This window comes from Castor canadensis, chromosome X (assembly GCF_047511655.1).
Source record: "Castor canadensis chromosome X, mCasCan1.hap1v2, whole genome shotgun sequence".
NCBI classification, from domain to species: Eukaryota; Metazoa; Chordata; class Mammalia; order Rodentia; family Castoridae; genus Castor; species Castor canadensis.
Window position 1 is genome coordinate 140893554 of NC_133405.1, and position 13283 is coordinate 140906836.

General features: G+C 39.7%; 1 pseudogene; it reads left to right on the forward strand.

Moving 5' to 3' along the window:
- The first annotated feature begins 730 nt into the window (after positions 1-730).
- On the forward strand, positions 731-8300 carry LOC141419517 (SWI/SNF-related matrix-associated actin-dependent regulator of chromatin subfamily A-like protein 1; annotated as a pseudogene).
- The last annotated feature ends 4983 nt before the right edge of the window (positions 8301-13283 follow it).

Consider the following 13283-nt stretch of genomic DNA (forward strand, 5'->3'; position numbering starts at 1 on the left):
ATGAGAAAGAAGAATGATAGGTGGAAAAATATCTAAAGGTATGTTATGAACAAAGGGAAAGAGAAAAAAGAAGAAAAACAAATAAGCCAAAAGATCAATCTGACATTCTAAGTACATGCTAAAAATAAATGCCAAAAAGAAAGAGAATAAAAATGCAAATAAAAAATATCAAGATGAAGATAAGAAATAGTACTTTCAGTGGAGCTGCTTTGTCTTCTTTTTAAATGTGAGAACTGGTTGATCCAGTATGGACTTCCTAGTTTACAGGCCTACTTCAGCAGGAGTGTGCCTCTCAAAGCCTTCAGCTGGTTCCCCAGTAAAAAAAGTAGACTTAATCTTTTGTTTAAAAGCCCCCAGGATGATTTCTGGGGTCCAGGCTCTTAACCCCCCCACCCCAGTCCCCAAACACTCCCTACTTAAGGTGCATCATCCTCCATCTCCCAGGTCCTAACCTGGTCTATTTTCTAGACCAGAACTCTCAGGTTTCTTGGTCAGAGATACTGTGCTGTGTTCTGGGATTGCTGACTCTCTGCCCAGTTCCAGGAAGTTTGCAGTGGTCCTCAGGACTCTGTCTCTTGCCTTTTGGCCGTTTCTCTGATGGAACTGATTTAGCCTTATGAGTCTCATGCCACAGGGTCCACCTGAGTGGGTCAGATTTCTCTATTTGCCTGCAGATTCCTTCACCCATCTCTCTCCCTATTGCCTTTGCTTTCTTTGGCCAATCCACACCATGTCCATGCATCCACACCTACCAGCAGCTGCTGTTGAGCTTGTGGGATTCTGTAGTGATCAAATCTATGGTGCCATTAGGGCTGACTTCCTTAGCAGTGCTACAGGGAGTTTGGCATGGAGTGCCTTTTCAGTAAGGTGTGTCCATGAGGAAAGGTTCCAGGTGAATGTCAATAAGCCACCTTCTTCATCATTGTTGATTTTTTTCTCTGAATGATGTAACTGTTGGTGAGTGTTGGACATTAAAGTCATCCATTATTATTGTGTTGGAGTCTATCTGTGATTTTGTGTCCAGTAGGGTTTGTTCATAAAAATGGGTGTGTTAAGATATAGAGCATATATGCTTATGAACATTACATGTTCTTGATTCATTGTTCCTTTTGTCACAATGAAGTGATATTACTTGTCTCCTCTGATTAGTTTTAAAGTCTAGTTGTTATATGAATAGAGCAACTGCTGCTTGCTTGTGGACTCCCAGTCTTGGAGCACATTTTTCTAAGCTTTCATTTTAAGCCTGTGTTTGTATTTGCCAGTAAGCTCCATCTTATGTAGGCAAGAAATAGCTATGTTTTGTTTTTATTGAATTTGATGGTCTGCATCTTTTATTGAATTTGATGGAGATCGTTGACATTCAGAGTTATTATTGAAAGGTTTGTAATAATTCCTGTCATTGTGTTGTTTTTATGGTGTTTCATTCTACCCAAATCCTCACTTGCTCCTGTACTCATTCAGTGAGATTTGTTCATTCTTATATTTTCATGTTTGACTTTATGTTAGGGTTAAGTGAACAGGCTCCTTTAACTATTTTTCCCAGAGCTGACTCAATGTTCGTGAGTTACTTTTTTTGTAGAAGCATTTTATTTTTCCTAACTAAGAATTATTATCTTGCTGGATATAGCAATCTAGGTTGCAGTTATTTTCTTTCGTGGTTTTGAATACATCATTCTGTACTGTGCTGGATTTCACAGTTTCTGTTAATAGATCTGCAGTTACACTCACAGGTTTTACTTTGTAGGGCACTTGGTGCTTCACTCTCACAGCTTTATTGTTTTTCCCTTCTTGGTATGCTTAATAGTTTAACTATATTAGGACACTGGGAGAATTGTTTTATTTTTTGGTTTGGTATCCTAAACGCCTGTACTACTTGGATGACTATCTCTTTCTCAAGAATTAAAAAATTTCTGCTACATTTTATGAAATGTGTTTTTATGCCTTTACCTTCACCTCTTCTTCTATGCCCATGATTTATGTTTGGCTTCTTAATGGTATCCCAGAAGTCTTGCATATTCCATTCATTTTTTCTTCATATTTTTCTTTATCATTATCTGACTAATTTAACTCACCTACTTATCTTGTTCAGGATTTTTATAATTTTTTGAATTCTCTGTTCATGTACTTCATTGTATTCTTTATTTTATTCAGCTATTTATTTATAGTCTCTTTCAATCCATTCTGGTGTTTATCCATGTCCTCTCTAATTTATTGATCATTCTTACTACCATTCTTTTGAATTCATATTTGATGTTTCATTCTCTTCACTGTCATTCAAGTCCTTAAATATGGAATTGTTGACTTTTGCAGAATTCATATTGTTTGTCTTCCTTACCAATTTCTTGCATTACTGTGTTGGGATTTGCATATTTGAGATCAAGTCATTGGTTGGAGGTCTTAATTACCTGCAGTATTTTAGTAAAAACTGTCTTGATTTTCTGGTAGGACTGGTTGGTATCATGATCATTATGCAGTTTCTCCTAGCAGTCTGGTGTTATTGGACCGCAATAACAAAATCAGCATTTAAAATATAAATCTTTCCAAGAAAGATATATATTAAAGATACTAAGCTTTTTATAAGGTATGCTAGGATTTTAAAAATATTGATGTTAGAGGAATTAATTATTAAATAGTAAAATAAATGTGGGTTGAGGGAATGTAAAAGGAAAAAGGAAGATTTGGAGTAAGAGGTGAAGCATTTGGGATGAGTGACATGAACTAATAATATGCAAGGATACCGTACAATTATCTCAGAGAAAGACAACAGAAGAAAGGACTGTAACAGGATGGAAAAAATTAAAATAAAGAGAAAGCACAATAAGTCAAAAAGGTTAAAAATTAAAAATAAAATGGGTAGTTCTTTCTTGTAGAGAGTATTGTAGACTAGTTGTTTTATGTCAGTGCAGCAGGTGTTCTGTAATCTCTGGCCCTCAGTTTTTGGTCTGAAGTTCTTCTGAAGTGTTCACTCCTGATTGTCCTCCAGGCCTGGGGTGTCTGTGATTCTTCTCTGTGTTGACCTGGGTACAGTAATCAGTGTTCTGCTATGTCTGGGTCTGGGTCGGGGGCAGTTGCTAGAGGAGGCATGACCTGAGCATTGGGCTGCTATGACCCAATTCAGTCCTTCAACTGCATTGTGCCTGCCTCTAGGCACAGTATTAGCAACTGAAGGGGGAGAGGGGAGGGGTGACCTGCATGAACAGCTGGTTGGTCAGGTGTGGTTCACTAAGTATGCCCAACCCTATGGTCCTCCTTGGGCCTACTTCATGTTCTGTGTTGGTGACAAGGTGCACTGGGTAGCACCTGTTCACGGGCAGTGAACTTTGTCATCTTTGCAGGCTTCTGTTGCTCTCACTCTCCCATGTGCTCTGCCCTGTGTGGTGGATTCAGGATCTCTACAGCTAGCCAGCTCTCACTCCATGGGGGCTGCCCCATGCTAGCACTTTACCCTGGGTTGGGGCTCAGACTCTGGTTATTCCCTGTCCTCTGCAGTGAGGTTTGATGTCTTCCCTTTAGCTTACTAGTTCACACTTGGCAAATTGCCAATCAGTGCACAATTACTTCTCACTACACAAATACACAGTGGGTCCAGGGATTGAATATGTTAGATCCCACACTGTGGAATTTTCCCACTTTCATAGCTAGAACTGGGTACGGTTGGAGACTCAGGCTCTGGGGTGACTCTGGCTTCCACTTGAGTGATGTTTACCTTTTGTTGTGTAGATCAAAAGTATGAAGATTCTTGATTGCCCTGGTTTCTGTCTATATGTCTGTTTTTTACTATCAAGTTCTGCCTTTCTAAATTGCCCACATTTTCTTGTGTTCGTGAACCTAAGATTTTATTTCAAGTATGCAGAAACACTGATACATGGTAGGTACTTATAATTCACTGTTTGTTCTCTTACATAATTTCTTTCTGCTACTTGCGGATTCTATTTTTTGAATTTTGAAACAATTTTATGAAATTTTAAATTTAGACGAAAGCATTTCTTTTCCCTATTAAAAAAACCCCCAAGTCTTTGTAGTCTAATGTTTTAATAAACACACAGGAAAAACAAAACATCTTAAACTCTTTTGCAATTTTGCAACAATTTTCAAGAATACATTTGTTAACAGAGCGTAATACATTATGAAAGAAGTTGAATACAAGTTGTATTTTTGATAGAATGAAACTGAAAAATATCACCTGTCTACATGGCTAAACTTTGATATTTTTTGCAAGCCTCTAAGCAGGCAATTTTACAAAGCAGTGACTTTTTAAATCTTCTCTTGAACTTTTTGAAAGGATTTATTTTTGTATGACAGGATAAAGTATAGGCAGGGTGGAGTGGGTAGAAAAAGAGAGAAATATTTCCTGTTCCCCAAGTGGGAAATGGCAACAAAGACTCCCAGCAATAATATTTAAAATGACTTTTTTTCCCCTTTATCTCTAGCTTAAGCATTAACTCTAGAATGCCTATATATTTAATTAGGCCTGGGTGAAGTAAGAACGTTAAATAACTGGTTTTCTTATGAAAGGCAGCAGAAGAAAAGGTAGGAAAAAATAGAAAAGACAGAAGCAATAGCTCCTCTATACTATTTTTATAACTTCAGTCAATAAACTATCTTGCAAATTTTCATGCGCACACACACACACACGCAGAGATGTTTTAAATTTGGAATGCCAGGAATGTCAACTGAAGCATGCCTACGATGAGCTCAAAAATATATAAAAATGTAGTGGCCACAGGTATGCTAGTTAACTAAAATTCTCCCTATGGGGCACCAGGATAGAGTTAGTACTTGTCATTTTTATGCAAATAAAAACAGAGATCTCCAGTTTTTTTAAAAATGTGTCACAAGGACAGTGTTTCCTGTAATGTTTACAGTATTTCCTAAATAATCACATTACAATCTCTACCTGTAAGAAAAGAAACATGAAGAACATGGTAGCTAAGAATCTTGATTTCTCAATTTTAGTTGCAGTTTCTCTTTGGGTGGACAATGCTGGCCCATCCAACTATTTAGGACAGATAGCACTGGAATATCCAAGACATCACTGTTCTAATACTGTACTAAATATCCTAATAAGGGAACATCCCCATATTACACAAGATGAATTCTCTTTAGGAAGCTTGCTAGAAACATATACAAGATTCTCTTCCCTTTTTGTAGATAGGAAACAAAAGCAGTTAGAGAGAGACAGGGTAGATGAGCTTTTATTGACAGTACAAGTTTTGCCTTTGTCGCAACTCATAATGGTTTTCTTGACTACAGTGGAGAGAGTTAGATAAATGTGTAAGCTTTTAGGAGACAACTTTAAAAATGTGATGTGTGTGTGTGTCCTGACATATAAAATTGAATGCAATTACTTTCTTGTTAAAGGGGGATAAAGCCCACTCCCCTGCCTTATATATTTCATAAGAAAGGATGGGGATTAGGCTTCTTAATGTAATCAAGGGATTAGGTGTGTTATTCCAGTAAGGCCGATCCTGAAGAGGAGCAGACTGCCTGTTTCCTTTATGAAAAGAGAATGAGGATGGAGGATATTTTTTAAAAATTCTAAGCATATGTGGTATTGTCCCTTTGGGCTATGTCTATGGGTGGTGTGAAAGGACCTGGGTTAATGTTCTAATATTCCATCAGAAAGCAAGCTTTAAAAAAAAAAAAGTAACTATGGCTGCTTTGCTCGCTGGGAAGTGTAGTTCAGCCAGGCTACTGCAATAAGGCATGTAAACTGGCAGCACTTGAATTCCAGGTCCCCCAAGCATCCAGCTGGAATTATAAACTGGATGAGGAAAGTTCTGGAGGCGCCTCCTCTCTAATCTTTTCCAGATTGAAAAGAGGCACTGTTTGAGCAAGTGTCAAGCCATACTTTTGTCAGTTTTCCAATTAATGGCTTACATTTCTGCATAGGCATTTCTCTGTTATAATTTCTTGCTACTTACTGAAGAGAATAGACAGCAGGCTCTGGCCCGTAAATAATAACTCTGAGTTATTATCAGAACAACCTCAGAGCACAAGCACAAGCACCTCATTGCTGCCAAGCCTTCATATTTGGGCAGCAATGCCCAAAATCTCCTGAGGGAGCCTTCTAAACCAGTGGGCCATGGACTCATGTTTAAACAACAGAAGCTCAATAATTCATTTCATGGTGACCAAGGACCTCATCATTCCCACCATTTTCAGCTCAGCACGCTAGAGCAGGCACAGGGAATACAGAAGAGGCAAGAAAAGATGTCCATAGCCTGCTCAAGACACAACCGATCAAGACAAATGACTCTTTAGAATTCTCCACCTTTGGCAAAAAAGTCATCCAAATATCTCTAACCAATAGCTATTAGGATGTACACTATGTCAAGGTCATCCTCAGGCTTTACATATGATCAAATCAACACCTGTTAATAACACAAATCATGAATATTTGACCAAAGCAGAGAGTTCCCAGGAGACAACAGCTTATTCCTCTAGACAGCCTCCCAGAGATTCTGAAATAGAGGCCAAGACAGCCAAACCCTCTAACTGGGAGTGAGCATTTCTGGCATTCATTATGACTCAGGGGGTGTGATGCCCAGAACAGAAGGAAGACTCCAAAAGAAATTTTGGCCTCACTCCACAAAAACAGTAAACTGTCAAAAGGGAATATGCATACAGAATGTAGATTGTTTTGGGGTGAATATAGGCTCTGCTGAGGAGCTCCTTGCAGTGTTTAAGATTCTGACCAGCAGAAATTATGAACCTGCCATGAAGACATGGGACTTACACATGACAGACTACTGCCATGTCCTGATGAAAGCAGTCAAGCACCTCCTCCCCAGTCACCCTGCAGCCCTTGTAAGGGATCAATGGCAGCAGTGGGGGAGGGACCAGATCAGCCTGCCCTCAGGTCTAACCCCAGCCTTTGTCAAAGGGGAGATGCATAGGTTTTTCCTCCCAGGCTGGCTTCAAGGTAGACATATGACGATTGAACAGATTAATTCCATGATCTGTGATGTGGAACTTCTCTCAATAATCTAATTGCAAGTGGGCATGACCTTCTTCAAGTTAAGCTGGACCCTCTGCCCAAGACTGTTACCCTGGCATTTGCTTCTCAGTTGGGGAAGATGTCTCTCCAACAAGATCTTCAAGATGTCCTTGAAGCTGACCTTTCTGGAGTAGATGCCAAGCTTGTGTTCAATCCAAAGCCCTTCCAGTGAGCTGGAATTAATTTTGCCTTAGTGAAAAGAAGCTGCCTGTTACCTACTGATAGCAAGGGCCTGAGGAAGATGACCCATGCCATGAGTATAGTGGCCTTTTATCCAAAGGAGTATCTGCTCCTGGTGGTGGTGCTGTCCTCCATGTGCTTCACCTGGGAAGAGGCCTTCCTTCTGTGCCTGCTATCTCTGAGCCCAGAGGATATCACCATAGTGGTGACTGGGAAGGGCCACCTGTGAGCTGACTTAGTCAGTGTAATCAATTTTGACCTTCTTAGCAAGTGGGAAAAACAGCTAAATGCCTCTTTCAATGCTGTCAGCATTGACAAACCTCACTTCCTCAAAACCAACAAGATCCCTTACTGTTGATCACTTGTGCCCATCCTAGAGTTTGCCAACAGTATGATATTGGCACACCAGCCTTGTTCTGGCCTCTGAGTTTTACACATAGATCATCATTGCAGTCAAGACAACATTCTTACTTCAGTTTCATGACTTTGGATTTTGCTACTGTGACACCAAAAGGCTACCCTGGGATTACTTAGGCTCCTCCAACCTGGGAGAGATGAAGCTCCTGCTGGTGGAAGCCATCATGCTACTACACCTCAAATATGGTGTCCTTTCCTAGCTGCCCACCAAACAGTGCAAGATGGTGATGGTTGCCCCAAGACGGATCAATACCAGGCCCAGGGCTTTCCTGGATGCAGCAGACAAGGAAATTACCAAGGACAAAATTAAATAGCAGCAGAAAGCAGCCCTCTTTCTTGTCTTCAACAGAGCTGCTGAAGCCAAAATCCCATATGTTGTAGAAAATATTCTGGACCTTTGGACAGTGGAAGAGACACACTTCTAGTGTTAGTACACCATCACACTGGATCTGGATGCAATCACCAAGCAACTTGACAGAAAGCATGTTCAGTACATCTGCATTGATGGTTGCAACCTGTAAATAGAGAGGCACTGTGCAGTTCCAGCTGCCCCAGGGACACTCATTGACACTGCTGACCCTCACTGCTACCCCACTTGCTCCCAGCTCACCTGGTGGTGTTCAGTAAACTCTTTTGGAACCCAGGGGTGCTGATCCAGGACAATGACCAAGAGCACAGGATTATACAAACTCTGTGGCAGTAGAAGAAGGGAGTGTAAAAGGAGACGGTGATTGACTTACTTTACATTCACGTATGCAAATAAACTGCAAGTCAATTGTTGAGATTGCTGACAAAGTGAGAAGGGATAAGAAAGGATAATGTAGGAGATGAATTTTATTTTTATTCATTTATTCACATGGGCATATATTTTTAGGGCCGTTTCTCCCCCACGCTCCCTCCCCACCCCCCCACTGCTCTGGCTTCCAGGCAGAACTTGTTCTGCCCTTCTCTCCAATTTTGTTGACAAGTAGACATAAGAAATATTAAGAAAGACATAGCGTTCCTGCTAGTTGAGATAAGGGTAACTATCCAGAGAGATTGCTTCCATGCACAAGTGTGTTACAACCCAAATTGATTCAGCTCTACAGACCTCTTCACTACTTCTCAGTCACCTTCTCTTTTTGACCTCTGTTGTTTTAAGGTTACTGCATTAGCTGCTCTACTGTGGGAACATCAAACACTTCCATGTTTTGGGTTTCCTATCTTTCCCTATTCCTCCTGTATGTGCTCTCCCCTTAGCCTGTCACCCACGTCCAACAACACTGCTGCATTTGCCCTAGATCTAAAGTCCACATATGAGGGAGAGCATACAATTTTTGGTCTTCTGAGCCTGGCCAACCTCACTCAGAATGATGTTCTCCAGTTCCATCCATTTACTTGTGAATGATAAGATTTCATTCTTCTTCATGGCTGAGTAGTACACTATTGTGCATAAATACCACATTTTCTTGATCCATTCGTCACTAGTGGGGCATCTTGGCTGTTTCCATAACTTGGGTATTGCAAATAGCTCTGCAATAAACATGGGTGTGCAGGTGCCTCTGGAGGAACCTGAGTGTCATTCCTTTGGGTGCCTCTGGAGGAACCTGAGTGTCATTCCTTTGGGTGTATCCCCAGGAGTGGGATTGCTGGATCATATGGCAGATCTATGTTTAGATTTTTAAGAAGCCTTCTTATTGTTTTCCAGAGTGGTTGCACCAGCTTGCATTCCCACCAGCAGTGTAAGAGGGTTCCTCTTTCCCCGCATCCTCACCAACACCTGTTGTTGGTGGTGTTGCTGATGATGGCTATTCTAACAGGGGTGAGGTGGAATCTTAGTGTGGTTTTGATTTGCATTTCCTTTATGGCCAGAGATGGTGAGCATTTTTTCATGTGTTTTTTGGCCATTTGAATTTCTTCCTTTGAGAAAGTTCTGTTTAATTCAGTTGCCCATTTCTTTATTAGTTCATTGATTTGGGGGGAGTTTAGTTTTTTGAGCTCCCTGTATGTTCTGGTTATCAGTCCTTTGTCTGATGTGTAGCTGGCAAATATTTCTCCCACTCTGTGGGTGGTCTCTTCAGTTTAGAGACTATTTCTTTTGTCGTGCAGAAGCTTGTAAATTTCATGGAGTCCCATTAGTCCATCCTTTCTGATAGTTGCTGAGTTGCTGGGGTTGTATTGAGGAAGTCCTTGCCTATACCTATTAGTTCCAGAGTGTTTCCTGCTCCTTCCTGTCCTAACTTCAGAGTTTCAGGTCTCATATTTAGGTCCTTAATCCATATTTAGTTGATACTAGTACAGGGTTTGATAAACATGGATCTAGTTTCAGTTTTCTGCAGGCAGATAACCACTTTTCCCAGCAACATTTGTTGAAGACACTGTCTTTTCTCCATCGTGTGGTTTTGGCACCCTTGTCAAAAATAAGGTGGGCATAGCTGTGTGGACTTATATCTGGCTCCTCTATTCTGCTCCACTGGTCTTCATGTCTGTTTTTGTGCCAGTACCATGCTGTTTTTATTGTCGTGTCTCTGTTATATGGTTTGAAGTCGGGTATTGTGATACCTCCAATGATGCTCTTTTTGCTGAGTATTGCCTCGGCTATTCATGGTCTCTTGTGTTTCCAAATGAACTTTAGAGTAGATTTTTCAATCTCTGTGATGAATGTCATTGGGATTTTGATGGGAATTGCATTGGACATATAGATTGCTGTTGGGAGTATTGACATTTTTACTATGCTCATTCTACCGATCCATGAGCATGGGAGATCTCTCCATCTTCTGAAGTCTTCCTCGATCTCTTTCTTTAGGGGTTTTTACTTTTCCTTGTAGAGGTTGTTCACATCCTTTGTTAAGTTTACTCCTAGGTATTTGATTTTTTTTTTGAAGCTGTTGTAAATGGAATTGTTTCCATATGTTTTTTCTCAATTTGTTCATTGTTGGTGTATAGAAAAGCAAATGATTTTTGCAAGTTGATTTTGTATCCTGCCACCTTGCCGAGGCTGTTTATGGTGTCGAGGAATTTTTTGGGTCTTTAAGATACAGGATCTTTTCATCTGCAAATAGGGATATTCTGACAGTTTCTTTACCTATTTGTATTCCTATTATTCTTTCTTCTTGCCTAATTTCTCTGGCTAGGAATTCCAGTACTATGTTGAATAGGATTGGGGATAGTGGGCACCCTTGTCTCATTCCTGATTTTAGGGGAAATGGTTTCAGTTTTCACCATTAAGTATAATGCTAGCTGTAGGTTTGTCATATACAGCCTTTACAATGTTGAAGTACATTCTTTCTATTCCTAATTTTCTTAGAGCTTTTATCATGAAGTGGTGTTGGATCTTATCAAAGGCTTTTTCTGCATTTATTGAGATGATGAAGTGGTTTTTGTCTTTGCTTCTGTTAATGTGGTTTATTACGTTTATTGATTTTCATATGTTGAACCACCTCTGCATTCCTGGGATGAAGCCAACTTGGTTATGGTGAATGATCTTTTTGATGTGCTGTCAAATTCGGTTTGCCATTACAGTTTTGAGGATTTTTACATTGATGTTCATGAAGGAGATTGGCCTGTAGTTCTCCTTTTTGGAGGTATCTTTGCCTGGCTTTGGAATAATTGTAATACTGGCTTCAGAGAATGACTTAGTCAGTGTTCCTTCCCTTTCTATTTCATGGTACACTTTAAGGAGGGTTGGTATCAGTCCTTTTTAAAGGTCTGATAGAATTCAGCAGAGAATCCATCAGGTCCTGGACTTTTCTTTTTTGAGAGATTCTTGATTGCTGCTTCAAGTTCATTTCATTTTATAGATCTATTTCAGTCGCTAATATCCTCGGTTCAATTTTGGATGGTCATAAGTATCTGGAAATTTGTCCATTTCTTCAAGATTTTCAAATTTATTGGAATATAGGTTCTCAAATTATTGTCCTCATGATTCCTTGGGTTTCCATGGTGTTTGTTGTTTCTGCCCTTTTGCATTTCTGATTCTACCGATTTGGGTTTTTTGTCTCCTCATTTCAGTCAGTTTTGCCACGGGACTGTCATCTTATTCATTTTTTCAAAGGAACAGCTTTTTGTTTCATTGATTCTTTGTATGTTTTTTGTTTGTTTTTATTTCATTAACTTCAGCTATTATGTTTATTATTTCTCTCTTTCTGCTTGTTTTTGGATTTGTTTGTTCTTGTTTTTCTAGGAGTTTGAGATGTAGCACTAGGTCCTTGATTTGAGATCTTTCTGTCCTGTTAATACATGCACTCATGGGTATAAACTTTCCTCTTAGGATGGCCTTTGCTGTATCCCATAGGTTCTGACAGGTCATGTTTTTATTTTCATTAGCTTCCAGGAAGCTTTTCATTTCCTCTTTTATTTCATCACGGACCCACTGATCATTGAGCAATGTGGTGTTCAGCTTCCAATTGTTTGCATATTTTCTGCTGTTGTTTCTGTTGTTGAGTTCTAGTTTTACTGCATTGTGATCAGATAGAATGCATGGTATATTTTCTATTTTCTTATATTTGCTGAGGCTTGGTTTGTGCCCTACAACATGATCAATTTTGGAGAAGGTTCCATGGGCTGCTGAGAAGAATGTATATTGTGCAGAAGTTGGATGAAATATTCTGTAGACACCAGCTAGGTCAATTTGATCTATGGAGTGATTTAGTTCTAGAAATTCTTTATTGATTTTTTGTTTGGATGACATATCTCTGGGTGATAGGGAAGTATTGAAGTCTCCCACTACCACTGTGTTGGAATCTATAGGTGTTTTTAGGTCCTTCAGAATACGTTTGGTAAAATTGGGTGCACTGACAGGTTGATAATTGTTCTTTCCTTTTGATGTATTTCTCTTTTGTTAGTATGGAGTGTCCTTCTTTATCTCACTTGGTCAATGTAAGTTTGAAGTCTACTTTGTCTGAGATAAGACAAGAGTAGCAACTCTTGTCTGTTTTGGAGGGGGTGTGCATTGGCTTGGTAAATCTTCTTCCAACATTTTACCCTAAGCCAGTGCTTGTTCCTATCAGTGAGATGGCTCTCCTGTAAACAACAGATTGTTGGATCTTCCTTCTTAATCCAGTTTGCCAAAAGATGTCTTTTGATGGGGGAGTTAAGTCTGTTAACATTCTGTGTTAATATTGATAGGTATGTGGTGATTCCTGTCATTTAGTTGTCTTGTTGTTTAAGGGTTTGATTGTGTGCAGCTGAATCAACGTTACTTTGATTCCTTGCCTTTTCTTCTCCTGTGGTTTGGTATTGCCTGTCTTCTCATGGTTTTGTTTGCTTTCATTTTCTGTGTACAGAATTCCTTGGAGAATCTTTTGCAGTGGTGGCTCTGTGGTCATATCTTGTTTTAGTTGCTGCTTATCATGGAAGGCTTTTATTGCTCCATCTATTTTGAGTTATATTTTTCTGGGTAGAGTACCCTAGAATTGAAGTTTTTTTCATCCAGTGCCCAGAATACCTCACTCCATGCCCTTCTTCCTTTAAAGATTTCCAATGAGAAATCTGTTGTGATTCTGGTGGGTTTACCTTTGTATGTTATTTGTTTTTTCTCTCTTACAGCCTTCAATATTCTTCCTCTATTCTCTGTGCTTGTTATTTTAATGATAGTATGTCATAGGGAGGTTCTATTTGGTCAAGTCTGTCTGGTTTCCTGGAGGCTTTCTGTACCACAATGAGCATAGCTTTCTCCGGGTTTGAGAAATTTTCTATTATTTTGTTG